General features: G+C 47.4%; 1 protein-coding gene across 2 annotated transcripts in view; it reads left to right on the top strand.

Moving 5' to 3' along the window:
• The first annotated feature begins 1,423 nt into the window (after positions 1–1,423).
• SOCS5 (suppressor of cytokine signaling 5) overlaps positions 1,424–14,450 on the top strand; it is a 47,953-nt gene continuing 34,926 nt past the window's right edge. For both annotated transcript variants that reach the window (XM_073339136.2, XM_073339135.2), the window contains exon 1: positions 1,424–1,576. The gene's annotated coding sequence lies outside the window, so the exon portion shown is untranslated. The remainder of the gene's footprint in view (positions 1,577–14,450) is intronic.

Genomic DNA, 14,450 nt, shown 5'->3' on the forward strand with positions numbered 1-14,450 from the left:
AATGGCCAGAGTCCATATAATCCCCCTTGCAAGCCGGGTTGTGTGGCCTGGCAGCTGGAGTCCATGTGGCTCATCTCAAGTGTCAGGGCAGTGTGGTCCAATGGTCAAAGTCCATATAATCCCCCTCACAAGCAAGGTACTGTGGCCTAGCAGCCGGAGTTCATATAATCACCCCTCACTGGTGGGGTAGTGTGGCCTAGCGGCCAGAGTCTGTATGATTCCCGTGCTAAGCCACCCCCATGACCCGGTGTTGGCTGGAGCCACCAGGGTCCCTTTTCTACTGGGAGTTCCAGTAAAAAACCGGACACCTGGCCACCCTACCAGAGTGCCCTCCTGCTCCCTGAACCCCTCATCCCTGGCCCCAGCCCAGAGCCGGCACTCCCAGCAGGAGCCCTCCCCCTTCCTGCACCCAAACTCCCTCCCAGAGCCTGCACCCCCTCCTGCACCTCAACCCCCTCCCCCATCCTGGACCCCCCTTCCACACCCTGAACCCCTAATTTCTGGCCCCACCTTGAAGCCCACACCCCCTGCCAGAGACTGCAGCTCCTCCTGTACCCCAACCCCCTATCCCATCCCGGAGTTCCCTCCCACACTCCCACCCAGCCGGAGCCCCCATCCCCTCCCGCACCTCAACCCGCTGCCCCAGCCCGGAGCCCCTTCCCACACTTTGAACCCCTTGCCCCATCCCCCTCCTGCAGTCAAATCCCTCATCCCCAGCCACACTCCAGAGCCTGCATCCCCTCCCGTACCCCAGCCGCCTGTCCCAGCCCCGTGAAAATGAGCAAGTGAGTGAGGGTGGGGGAGAGCGAGCAAAGGAAGGGGGGATGGAAGGAGTGGGAGGAGCAGCTCAGAGAAGAGGCGGAGCCCCAGGACAGGGGGTGGCGCAAGGGTGTTCAGTTTTCTGCCATCAGAAAGTTGGCAACCCGATCAGGGCACCTGTACCAGATGCAATGGTTATTTTAGTCTCCAGGCTCTGCTGGGCACTGCCGGCGGTTTCCCAAGGCATAAGGTTGGCCAGGCCTCTCCTGTCAGCTGGAGGCCAGGGAAGGCCCTTGATGCCCTTTACTAAAGATTACTTCCTACCAGACCCAGAACCAGGCCATAGAACATTCCAGCTAACGGTTTCCTCATTTAATTTTACTCCCACGTGATCAATCCCTTTGGCTGGGTTTATTGCCCGAATCCAAAATGGCCGCTGACAAGACCACTCCAGGACTGGGCAATCTGCCTGAATCCAAGATGGCAGTCAACGGAGGGTCGCTAGAGCGGTTCTAGCGGGGCCAGTACGAAAGCAGAGCTCCTATAGGCTGGATGTGGCCCCACCTCGATGCCTGTACTGTTCCTATTGGGCCTATGAAGGTAGAGGTCCCCTGTGATTGGTTGTGTCCTTGTCACTCCCCCATCCTTCTCCGCCCCTGGGCCCGGGGAGCTATTTTCCATTCGGTGGGGGTTCTGGCTGGGGTGCGCCGTCCTTGCGAGGCAGCGGGAGCCGGCTGGGCCCGGGAGCAGATGATGCTGGGGCCCCGGGAGGAGCCGGGACGGGGCTGAGATGCGCCGGCCCCGCCGCAGCTGAACGGTAGGAGTCTCCCGGCTGGGGCTCGGGCTCCCCCGCCTGAGGAGCGGGGCACTGGGGGGGGGCCTGCTCCGCTCCCGGCCGCCGAGAGGCGACCCGCCCCCCGCGGGCTCGCTCGCCTCGGCCTGTCGGAGGCCCGCTCCCCCAAGGGGAGGCGGGGAGCAACCGCGGCTGCCGTCTCCCTTCCGCCCGCGATCAGCGAAAGCCGAGGGGAGCGGGGTGGGGGAAGGATGGGGGCAAAGGGGCTGGAGGGTTGCGTGGGGTCAAGCTCCACTGCCAGGTACAGTGCCCAGCCCCGTCCGTGCGCGGAGGGGTTGCTGCAGGGCGAGCAGATCTGGGGGTGCCCTTAGAGCCCGGCGCTGATGGGAAGGGTACCTGGCTTGCGGCGTCTGCTGGAGGAAGAGGGGCCTGCTGGAAAATTTTATAGTTTAGAGAGTGGCCACTTTTGCGGAGGTGAGCAAACTCGGAATTGACACTTCCACCAAAAAGTCAGAGCAGATCTTCTCCTGTCTTTAACTTTCAAATTAACCCACAAACTAAGTCAGACAAGAATCATATACAGTATGTCAAATTTTAAATGTCTAGGTAGAAAGGGAAAATTGACTTGCTAATACCATATAGTTAGATTTAGCATAATTCAGAAGCTAATACAGGTTATTGATGGTATTTTAGAAATTTTATATACATGTCTGTATGTAATATATACACATATATTAGCTTTGCAAAATTGTGTCTCAGATGTTTACTATCTACTTGCGCGAATGGTTATAATGGGGAAAAAAGATGGTTTACTTGCCCCAGGCATGTGGATGAGAGAAATTTTGAAAAGCTGATTTATGTGTGCATTATTATGAATACTTCCTTGGAATTAAAGAGGTAATGCATAGCTCTGTTTCTGCTGTCACAAGCTTTTGTAATTTAATACTTGCACTGACCCACAATAGCTTGCTCCTATGGTGTACATTTGTATCTGCGATGTCCATATTTATTTCAGGGTTTTGTGTTTCATCTGATCATTTATATATATTCATACCATATAACAGTCAAGGTGTGGGCAGTTTCATCCCATCATTCACTTAACTGCAGAAGGCTGCTCTTTTCATCTGCTCATTGCATTTTTTAATATGATATGTAGCCTTTGAAGGAAATTGTAAACCTATAGATTAAATAACTGTTTTAATGGTAGATGATTTGAATAGAAAGTAACTTATTTAATAGTAATCTTGTATTTATGTAACTTCATTTTAAATATTAATAAATAAGACCCTGAAAAATTGCACAGATGGCTTGGTCTTGTTTTAAGTTGATCCATGGAAGCCAGAAGAATGGTGAGCTAGGGATGTGCTCTGAATAGTGAAAAGAGAAGTGAAAATCCTGTGAGCTTTTTCATGACTTTTGAATGTAATACATAAGGCTAAGAACAAAGTGCCATTTTCTACTTTTAAGGTTTATCACAGTACTGCAAAGCCCATAAAATTTATGTTAATATTCTCTACTGTTCTTGAATTGATATTTAATCATAGTTAAAGACAGCCTTTGTTAATTTCTTCTTTAAAGTTGGCATTTTTAATTTAAACTCTACAAGACAAGTTAACTACATTTCAAGGCACTTCTGTGTATTTCTGACATTCTTCCTATAAAACCCACAGTTACATATAATACAGTATTTCACTAGATTATTGTAAATCGTACATTTCAAATGCTAACAGTTTGTGTGGTGTTTTGTTTTTGTTTTTTTAACTTCACTAATCAGATACATCTTAAGGTTGGAATTCTCTTCTTTTTATGTATTGAGAAACATTTTTCCAATTTGTCTTCAGCCTTTAGGAAAGGAGTGATTCAGATGTCACTATTTCATTGTTTATTTAAATGCTCAAAAATATACTTGGGACCCGAACCTGGAATGAAATCTGCCTGGGCACAGGAATATACTAGCATGAAACTCCTTGCAGGATGAGGTTTTTAAACCATCTCTTAAAATAACCTCAGAACTTGTGTGTGTAGTGTGGGTTGTTTTTTTTTTTTAAATATATCAAGAGGTTTCATAATCAGTACTATGGTTAACACTTTCCTTTCGTATAAAATTAGTTACAGTGAAGTATAAGGACCTTGCATCAAGATATAGTACTTGATCAAGCAAAAAGAGCCTTCTGGCCTTTTTTTATTTTTTTTTTTCTGTCCCTACAATATGTTTTCACACAACCTTGCTCTAGTAACTTACAGCCATCAAAATTTCTGAGTTGAACAACTTCTTGTTAGAAGGATACTCCTGGGGGCATTCTGCGCCTAAAAATTCTGCAAAATTCTGCAAATTTTATTGTCAAAATAACACTATATAATAATACTAGTTTCAATTCTCTTGCAAAAAGGAAAGGATGCATCCGATGAAGTGAGCTGTAGCTCACGAAAGCTTAAGCTCAAATAAATTTGTTAGTCTCGAAGGTGCCACAAGTACTCCTTTTCTTTTTGCAAATACAGACTAACACGGCTACTACTCTGAAATCTGTCAATTATCTTAGTAATTTATTTCAAAATACCAATCGGCAAGTATGTTTGTAACCCCCCCCCCACACACACACACACACACACACCGGAGTAGAGAGTTAAAGAAACCCCTACGACAACCCAGTTCCTGTTTCTCTGCCTCCTCTCACACTGAGCCCAGCGGGGGTAGGGGGACAGACAAAGACACACCTCTCCCCTCCCCCCCAGAGCCCGTCTGTGGGGTCTTCCCAGGCCAGACTCTCACTCCCTATAGGCCAGCTGTGGGCCCCTCTCCCCAGCCCAGACACTCGCATTCTCTACCCCCCCAGAGCCCAGGGATCTAGAGGGAGAAACAGCCTCATGATGAGTCCCAAGCTTGCATGGAGTTTCCTTTGCACAGCTGCCTCCTTCCTTCCTTCAGGGCATGCTGGGATATGCAGCTGCTGGGAACCCTCCAGTTTCCTCCACCTCCCCCGACCCTAGTCTGCTATTTGTGCGCTGGCCTCTGCCTGGTCCAGTGGCCCCTAGTGGTGGCCAGCAGCACTGTAGCCCATTTTGGGGTGGGGGGAGGAGGGGCGGAAATTCTGCCTTGCGCAGTGCTGCAGAAATCCCCCAGGAGTGGAAGGAGAAGGGAATGTCCTTTCATAAGTCAGCAGTGGGGAGGGATGTTGGGGATGTGTTGCCATACAATAGCCATATAGTAGATCATATCTACAAAATGCAATCGGTCTTCTCCAGTAGGAGAGACTCCCAAGTTCTCTCCTGAATTTGACTTCTGGCATATTCTGCAGTCCACCAAGATAACTGTCTTAAAGTTTCCCTGATTAAAATTGTTTAAAGGCCCCATAGAAAGAGTGAGTTCTTAAAGTGTGGCTCATCTGATCTCCTGTGACAGTGAATTGTGCAGATGAGGACTTTCCACTGAGAAATGTCCTATTCCTCTCATTTTGAGCCTGAGCTCTTCCAGCTGTAGCATCCATGTTCAAGCCAGGTTTACACTAAAAAGTTAAGTTGATCCAGTTACATTACTTAGCTGTGTGAAAAATGCACACTGCTGAGTGACATACTTAAGCAGACCTAACCCCTGGTGTAGACTGTGCTAATGTCAGTGGAAGAATTCTTCTGTCAACCTAATTAATGCTTCTTGGGGAGGTGGCTTTGGCTGCAGAGAGCTGTTACACTGTGGTGCTGCAGCTGTACCGCTGTAGTGTTTTAAGGGTAGATGTTACTCCTAGTGGAATTCTGCCCCTCAAAATTAAAAATTCTGCAAAATTCTGCATATTTTTAATGTGAAAATAATGCAGTATAATCAAGCTGATTTCAATTATTTTGGTAATTTACTTAAACTACAATACAATGGATGGTGAATTGGAGTGGGGAGCATTGGGGGAAATCACCAAACCCCTTCTGCCTAATAGTGAATGGGAGCTAGGTTTGACCCTTTATTTCTAGTTATTAGTCAACAAATATATGCAGCCATATGCTCAGTGTTACATCATAGGAAAGTGAGGAGCAACTGAGGGCTGGGGACTCAAACTCTCAAATTTATACTGGCTACTGACCGTCTCCAGAAAGGTCAATAGCAAATAGTTCACGGAGCACATTTTGATAGGAAATTTTTTCAATCCAAAAATTTAGACCTGTTCTAATCACTAAAGCACCATAAGCATTACTAAGACCATACTGTCCTTTACGCCGCTCTGGCAATGTAAAGGAGCCTTAACATTTTTACACCTCTTTTATACTCCTGGGGGAATTCACTAAGAACAATGGGAACAATTCACTGAGCAGGCAGGTGGCTACAGTCTCCTCCACCTGAGGGAACAGAGCCTGCCCTGTGCCTACCTCTTCAGAAACACCCCAGAGCCCTGCCTCCTCCATGCCAAGCATGCTGCAATAGTGAGCAAGAGGGACAGAGTGTCTCTCTCTTCTCATCCCCCATGGTGATTTACATTTCTACCAGCTGCTGTGGGTGCCCAAACTGACCTGCTGCACTGCCAGGAAGGGGGTACGTGACCGCTCTTGCGACTTCACTTTGCTTTCCCTTTAGAAGTCATTTTTTCTGCGGGGAAGCACAGAAATCTGCATGGGCCATGAATTCTGTGTACATGCAATGACGCAGAATTCCCACAGAAGTAAGATATAGCCTGAGTAAAGAGTAACAGCCTCCAGGTTAACCAGGCCCTAAGGCCCATTCAGGAGTTTATAGATAAACATCAGGACATTGAAATGAACCCAAAATTTCAGTGGTAACCTAGGTGGGTCTTGATGCAATGGTGTTATGTGCTTTCTGATATCATCAAAGGCTGGAAGGTAGAGTGTTGCATGTCAATCTCTCTGTAGTTTCTGGATGCCTTCTGTGTCAGTCCAAAGCAGAGTGCAAAGAACAGATTCTGGGGTCTAACAGACTGAGCTGCTGAAATTCTGTGACTTTTGGAAAATTATACCCACAATGTTCTATTCCAGCTGAAAAACTGAATTTAAAAAAAGAGGATTTCCCTGAAAACTACCCAGTACCTCTGAGTTTCATTGGACAAATATATTGAAAACATGAGATATGACATCTGTGATCACAAAACCTTTGGAGGCTTTAGTTACTAGGTATTCTAAATTCTTGCTCATCGTAGGTGCCAAAGAAATGTTGATTTGGGGACGGAAACTTAATGGATGCAATGTTACCATGAATAGAAGTATTTATATCACTAAATGTTACAGTAATGCCCAGAGGCCCCACTCATACTAGGCACTGTTCAGACACCTAGAAGGCCTGGCTCCTGCCCCACAGAGCTTACAGTTTAGGAAACAAAGTGACATGAGCAACAACATTTAGGTTCTTTGAAATGAAGGGTAATGGGAGTTGCATACCATTGTTCATTTATCAGAATGTGGCTCAAAGTTTCAGCCATATATCTTTGGCCAAAGTTTCTAAACAAATCTATAAAATTATCCTCAGCTTGCTCCATTATGCTTTGGTATTGCAACACATATACAGTAACAATAGCCTCTCTGGATGAAATGACTTAACTTTCTAGAAGTTGCTGTAATATCACTTCATATAGTCAGTAATGCTGAGTAGAAGTTACTCCTGGGGGAATTCTGCACCACTGTGCAATGCAGAATTTTGCAGAAATTAATGTGCATGTAGAATTTCCACACACCCCCAATTGGCTGCTGGCTGCCACTAGGGGCCTCTGGACCCTGCAGAGCCCAGCTCACACATAGAAGACACTGCCCTGGGAATGGGATAGAACTAGAGGATTCCTGGCAGCTGCAGTTCCCCGCATGCCCTAAGGGAAGGAGACAGCAACGCGCAGGAAACTATACAAGCCTGAGATCCAGCATCAGACTGTTTCTCCCTCAGGATCCCTGGGCTCTGAGGGGTAGTGGAGTGGGTATCTGGGCAAGGGGGAGCGTGTGGCTGGGCTCTGGGGGGGAGGGGCAGGTGTCTGAGCTGGGGGGGGCAAAGCTGGGCTCTGTCGGGGAGGGATGGGTGTCTGGGCTGGACTCGCCCCACAGTTGGGCTCTGGGGGCAGGGGTACAGGTGTCTGGGCTAAGGGGGAGTGGGTGCTGTTATCTGGGAAAGTAAGGGGGTCTGGGGGGGTGAAGAGGTGTGGTCATCTGGGCTTGGGGGGACCCTGCAGCTGGGCTCTGGGCGGGAGGGGATTTGGGTGTGTTAGCTGGGGGCGGTGGCATGGCTAGGTTCTGGGTGTCTAGCCCCCAGGTTGGGCTCTGCGGGGGGCATGGAGGCAGAGGAACAGGAACTGGGTTGTCATAGGGGTTTCTTTAACTCTCTACTTCTGGGGGAATTCTTGTTCGTCTGTATTGTTACAGACATACTTGCCGACAGGTATTTTGAAATAAGTTACCAAAGTAATTGAAACTGGTGTGATTATGTAGTGGTGTTTTGACAAATACAATTTGCAGACTTTTTAAAATATTGTGTGCTGAATTTTTAATTTTTTGGTGCAGAATGCCCCCCAGGAGTAAGAAGTACAGTTTGCAAAAATTACCAGAAATAAGCTTAGTTCTGTGAAGAACTTACTTTTAATAGCCTCTGGCTGATGAAGCTTTGATAATCAAAATTCCATATTTCAGTTAAACTAACACTTTAAGGGTCAGATTTTGCCACTCTTACACTGAGGAAGATTTTAACACCACAAATAGTACCATTGAAATGCAGTGTATTGAAATCAGTGAGACTTCTTGTGGTGGCAAGGCACTACTCAACATAAGGCTGGCACAAACAGGCCCTAATCAAGCATGTTTAAACATAAATACTAGGCATTTGTTTTTGTTTTTCCTTAAATGTAGGAACTAGGTTTGAGTTCTCCCGCCTCTCTTCTTAGTAGAGGGTGTGTCTATCTCTGTCTGAGACAGACAAACACTATTAACCTGCCTTGAAAACAAAATGAATTTAAAATTGGGGAAAAAACTTCGTGGATTCTGAAATCATAAACTTGGATGGATAGTTGATGCTTCATTTGCATAGCCCCCAACTTAAGTATTGCCAACACTAATGACAGTAGGGCTAAGAGATGTATATAAATATACACGCACACACTATTTTGGAATTCTTTCGTGAGCACTGTTGTATAAAATATTGATGTAAACAGGTTAGAAATGATCTTTTGCTTGTTTACACTTAAAATTGTGTGCTAGAATATTCATTAAGTGTACATAAACAAGTTCTCAGTATTTTCTAACTGGTCTAAATGTCTTAAATCTGTTTTTGTATTTGTTTGTTTTCAGAATTGCAGTAGTAGTTTAGCCTCTTGGCATATCTTGTAGTGTACAACTGCTTGCCATAGCTTCGTACACCTGATTACATTGGATACGTGACTGTTCCAGTCCCTGGAGGGTTACCTAGGGTTTCACTGTTACAGCCATCAAATGGCTACAAGCACAGCTAAGAAGAGCTGATTGGGGTGGGGGACGGGATTAGGAAGAAACCATTCCCTATTTACAAGTTCCTGCATAACTATTCATTATGGGTATTTTCACCTTCCTCTGAAACGCTGCTGCGTCTCACTTTTGGAAACAGGATGTAGATGACCATTAATCTGGCGAGGTATAGTTGTTGCTATGTTCCTTTAACTCAGGAGTAGTCAATAGGTGGACTGTGGGCCAAATCCAGACTGCCAGATGCTTTTGAACAGACTGCAAAGTCTTTTATTTACTTATCATTATTGCGGTGTGAAAAATGCTTCTCCAGAGTCTGGACCTTGACTGTATCTTGACCAAGAAATTTGGACCTTGACAAAAAATGACTACCCCTGCTTTAACCTGTGAATAGTCCACAGTGTTATAGTTCATTTTTCTGAACTCATACATTCTATTTAGATTTTATGTAAGATTCATATTTTATATATCCCTAGTCAAAAGACTAGGAAAATGAGTATGAGGGTAGTTTACTGTGAATGATGCAATCCTATTAAAAGAAAGCCATAAATCTTGCTACCTCTGTCCATCATGCCCTGGTACTTAGCTACTTAACTAGTTGAAGTCTCTGAAGCTTTTGTCTGTGTCTTAGGGTATGTCTACACTACGAAATTAGGTCGAATTTATAGAAGTCGGTTTTTTAGAAATCGGTTTTATATATTCGAGTGTGTGTGTCCCCACAGAAAATGCTCTAAGTGCATTAACTCGGCGGAGTGCTTCCACAGTACCGAGGCTAGAGTCGACTTCGGGAGTGTTGCACCGTGGGTAGCTATCCCACAGTTCCCGCAGTCTCCGCTGCCCATTGGAATTCTGGGTTGAGATCCCAATGCCTGATGGGGCTAAAACATTGTTGCGGGTGGTTCTGGGTGCATATGATCAGGCCCCCGTTCCCTCCCTCCATGAAAGCAAGGGCAGACAATCGTTTCGCGCCTTTTTTCCTGAGTTACCTGTGTAGACGCCATACCACGGCAAGCATGGAGCCCGCTCAGGTAACCGTCACCGTATGTCTCCTGGGTGCTGGCAGACGCGGTACTGCATTGCTACACAGCAGCATCAACCCATTGCCTTGTGGCAGCAGACAGTACAGTACGACTGGTAGCCGTCATCGTCATGTCCGAGGTGCTCCTGGCTACATCGGTCAGGAGCGCCTGGGCAGACGTGCACAGGAACTAAATTTGGAGTGACTGGACCAGGTCATTCTCTTTAGACCTGCAGTCAGTCCTATTGAACCATCTTATGGTGAGCGGGCAGGCGATACGGATTGCTAGCAGTCCTACTGTATCATCTTCTGCCAGGCAGGCAAGAGATGAGGATGGCTAGCAGTCCTACTGCACCGTCTTCTGCCGAGCAGCCATGAGATGTGGATGGCTTGCAGTCCTTCTGCACCGTCTGCTGCCAGCCAAAGATGTAAAAGATAGATGGAGTGGATCAAAACAAGAAATAGACCAGATTTGTTTTGTACTCATTTGCTTCCCCCTCTCCCCCATCTAGGGAACTCATTCCTCTAGGTCACTCTGTAGTCACTCACAGAGAAGGTGCAGCGAGGTAAATCTAGCCATGTATCAATCAGAGGCCAGACCAACCTGCTTGTTCCAATAAGAACAATTACTTAGGTGCACCATTTCTTATTGGAACCCTCCGTGAAGTCCTGCCTGAAATACTCCTTGATGTAAAGCCACCCCCTTTGTTGATTTTAATTTCCTGTAAGCCAACCCTGTAAGCCATGTCATCAGTCGCCCCTCCCTCCGTAAGAGCAACGGCAGACAATCGTTCCGCACCTTTTTTCTGTGCGGACGCCATACCAAGGCAAGCATGGAGGCTGCTCAGCTCACTTTGGCAATTAAACATTACACGCATTATCCAGCAGTATATGCAGCACCAGAACCTGGCAGAGCGATACCGGGCGAGGAGACGACGTCAGCGTGGTCACGTGAGTGATCAGGACATGGACACAGATTTCTCTGAAAGCATGGGCCCTGCCAATGCATGCATCATGGTGCTAATGGGGCAGGTTCATGCTGTGGAACGCCGATTCTGGGCTCGGGAAACAAGCACAGACTGGTGGGACCGCATAGTGTTGCAGGTCTGGGACAATTCCCAGTGGCTGCAAAACTTTTGCATGCATAAGGGCACTTTCATGGAACTGTGACTTGCTTTCCCCTGTCCTGAAGCGCATGAATTCCAAGATGAGAGCAGCCCTCACAGTTGAGAAGCAAGTGGCGATAGCCCTGTGGAAGTTTGCAACGCCAGACAGTTACCGGTCAGTTGGGAATCAATTTGGAGTGGGCAAATCTACTGTGGGGGCTGCTGTGATGCAAGTAGCCCACGCAATCAAAGATCTGCTGATATCAAGGGTAGTGACCCTGGGAAATGTGCAGGTCATAGTGGATGGCTTTGCTGCAATGGGATTCCCTAACTGTGGTGGGGCCATAGATGGAACCCATATCTCTATCTTGGCACCGGAGCACCAAGCCGGCGAGTACATAAACCGCAAGGGGTACTTTTCAATAGTGCTGCAAGCTCTGGTGGATCACAAGGATGAACCAACGTGGGATGGCCGGGAAAGGTACATGACGCTCGCATCTTCAGGAACTCTGGTCTGTTTCAAAAGCTGCAGGAAGGGACTTTATTCCCAGACCAGAAAATAACTGTTGGGGATGTTGAAATGCCTACAGTTATCCTTGGGGACCCAGCCTACCCCTTAATGCCATGGCTCATGAAGCCGTACACAGGCAGCCTGGACAGTAGTCAGGAGCTGTTCAACTACAGGCTGAGCAAGTGCAGAATGGTGGTAGAATGTGCATTTGGATGTTTAAAGGCGCGCTGGTGCAGTTTACTGACTCGCTTAGACCTCAGCGAAACCAATATTCCCACTGTTATTACTCTCACAGATATTGTGGAGCACACAGCAAGCAGTAAGGTGGAGACGTTTATGGCGGGGTGGGAGGTTGAGGCAAATCGCCTGGCTGCTGGTTACGCACAGCCAGACACCAGGGCGTTTAGAAGAGCACAGGAGGGCGCGGTACGCATCAGAGAAGCTTTGAAAACCAGTTTCATGACTGGCCAGGCTACGGTATAAAAGTTCTTTGTTTCTCCTTGATGAAACCCCCCGCCCCTTGATTCACTCTACTTTCCTGTAAGCTAACCACCCTCCCCTTCTCCCTTCGATCACCGCTTGCAGAGGCAATAAAGTAATTGTTGCTTCACATTCATGCATTCTTTATTCGTTCATCACACAAATAGGGGGATGACTACCAAGGTAGCCCAGGAGGGGTGGTGGAAGAGGGAAGGAAAATGCCACACAGCACTTTAAAAGTTTACAACTTTAAAATTTATTGAATGCCAGCCTTCTGGGTTTTTTGGGCAATCCTCTGTGGTGGAGTGGCTGGTTGGCCGGAGGCCCCCCCACTGCGTTCTTGGGCGTCTGGGTGTGGAGGCTAAGGAACTTTGGGAGGAGGGCAGTTGGTTACACAGGGGCTGTAGTGGCAGTCTGTGCTCCAGCTGCCTTTCCTGCAGCTCAACCATACACTGGAGCATACTGGTTTGATCCTCCAGCAGCCTCAGCATTGAATCCTGCCTCCTCTCATCATGCTGCTGTCACATTTGAGCTTCAGCCCTCTCTTCAGCCCACCATCTCTCCTCCTGGTCATTTTGTGTTTTCCTGCACTCTGATATTATTTGTCTCCACGCATTCGTCTGTGCTCTGTCAGTGTGGGAGGACAGCATGAGCTCAGAGAACATTTCATCGCGAGTGCGTTTTTTTGTTTTTTTTTCCTAATCTTCACTAGCCTCTGGGAAGGAGAAGATCCTGTGATCATTGAAACACATGCAGCTGGTGGAGGAAAAAAAAGGGACAGCGGTATTTAAAAAGACACATTTTGCTGTTAACATTACGTACATAGCACATGTGCTTTCATTACAAGGTCACATTTTGCCTCCCCCCTCCCTGTGGCTAACAGCGGGGAACATTTCTGTTCAGCCACAGGCAAACAGCCCTGCAGGAACGGGCTCCTCTGAGTGTCCCCTGAAGAAAAGCACCCTATTTCAACTCCAGGTGACCCTGAATGATATCCCTCTCTCCTGAGGATAACACAGAGAGATGAAGAAGGGATGTTGTTTGAACGCCAGCAAACATACACTGCAATGCTTTGTTGTACAATGATTCCCGAGTACGTGTTACTGGCCTGGAGTGGTAAAGTGTCCTACCATGGAGGACGCAATAAGGCTGCCCTCCCTAGAAACCTTTTGCAAAGGCTTTGGGAGTACATCCAGGAGAGCCGCGAATGCCAGGGCAAATTAATCCTTTCACATGCTTGCTTTTAAACCATGTATAGTATTTTAAAAGGTACACTCACTGGAGGTCCCTTCTCTGCCTACCGGGTCCAGGAGGCAGCCTTGGGTGGGTTTGGGGGGTACTGGCTCCAGTTCCAGGGTGAGAAACAGTTCCTGGCTGTCGGGAAAACCAGTTTCTCCATTTGCTTGCTGTGAGCTATCTACAACCTCATCATCATCATCCTCTTCTTCATCCCCAAAACCTGCTTCCGTGTTGCCTCCATCTCCATTGCAGGAGTCAAACAACATGGCTGGGGTAGTGGTGGCTGAACCCCCTAAAATGGCATGCAGCTCATCATAGAAGTGGCATGTTTGGGGCTCTGACCCGGAGCGGCCGTTCGCCTCTCTGGTTTTCTGGTAGGCTTGCCTCAGCTCCTTCAGTTTCACGCGGCACTGCTTCGGGTCCCTGTTCTGGCCTCTGTCCTTCATGCCCTGGGAGATTTTGACAAAGGTTTTGGCATTTCGAAAACTAGAACGGAGTTCTGATAGCACGGATTCCTCTCCCCAAACAGCGATCAGATCCTGTATCTCCTGTTCAGTCCATGCTGGAGCTCTTTTGCGATTCTGGGACTCCATCATGGTCACCTCTGCTGATGAGCTCTGCATGGTCACCTGCAGCTTGTCATGCTGGCCAAACAGGAAATGAGATTCAAAAGTTTGCGGTTCTCTTCCTGTCTACCTGGCCAGTGCATCTGAGTTGAGAGTGCTGTCCAGAGCAGTCACAATGGAGCACTCTGGGATAGCTTCCGGAGGCCAATACCGTCGAATTGTGTCCACAGTACCCCAAATTCGACCCGGCAAGGCCGATTTAAGCACTAATCCACTTGTCAGGGGTGGAGTAAGGAAATCGATTTTAAGAGCCCTTTAAGTCGAAATAAAGGGCTTCATCGTGTGGACGGGTGCAGGTTTACATCAATTTAACGCTGCTAAATTCGACCTAACGTCCTAATGTAGACCAGGGCTTAGTTGATGTCATGTAGCTTTCACATAAAACAGAGGGCTTTTCTGCCCTTAAAATGCTACAGTGGTGCTGCTGCACCACTATAGCGCTTCAGAGTAGATGCTGTCTTTGCCATTGGTAATTTACCTCCCTGAAAGGCAGTAGCTAGTTGACTGAAGAATT

This window comes from Lepidochelys kempii, chromosome 3, assembly GCF_965140285.1.
Source record: "Lepidochelys kempii isolate rLepKem1 chromosome 3, rLepKem1.hap1, whole genome shotgun sequence".
NCBI lineage: Eukaryota > Metazoa > Chordata > Testudines > Cheloniidae > Lepidochelys > Lepidochelys kempii.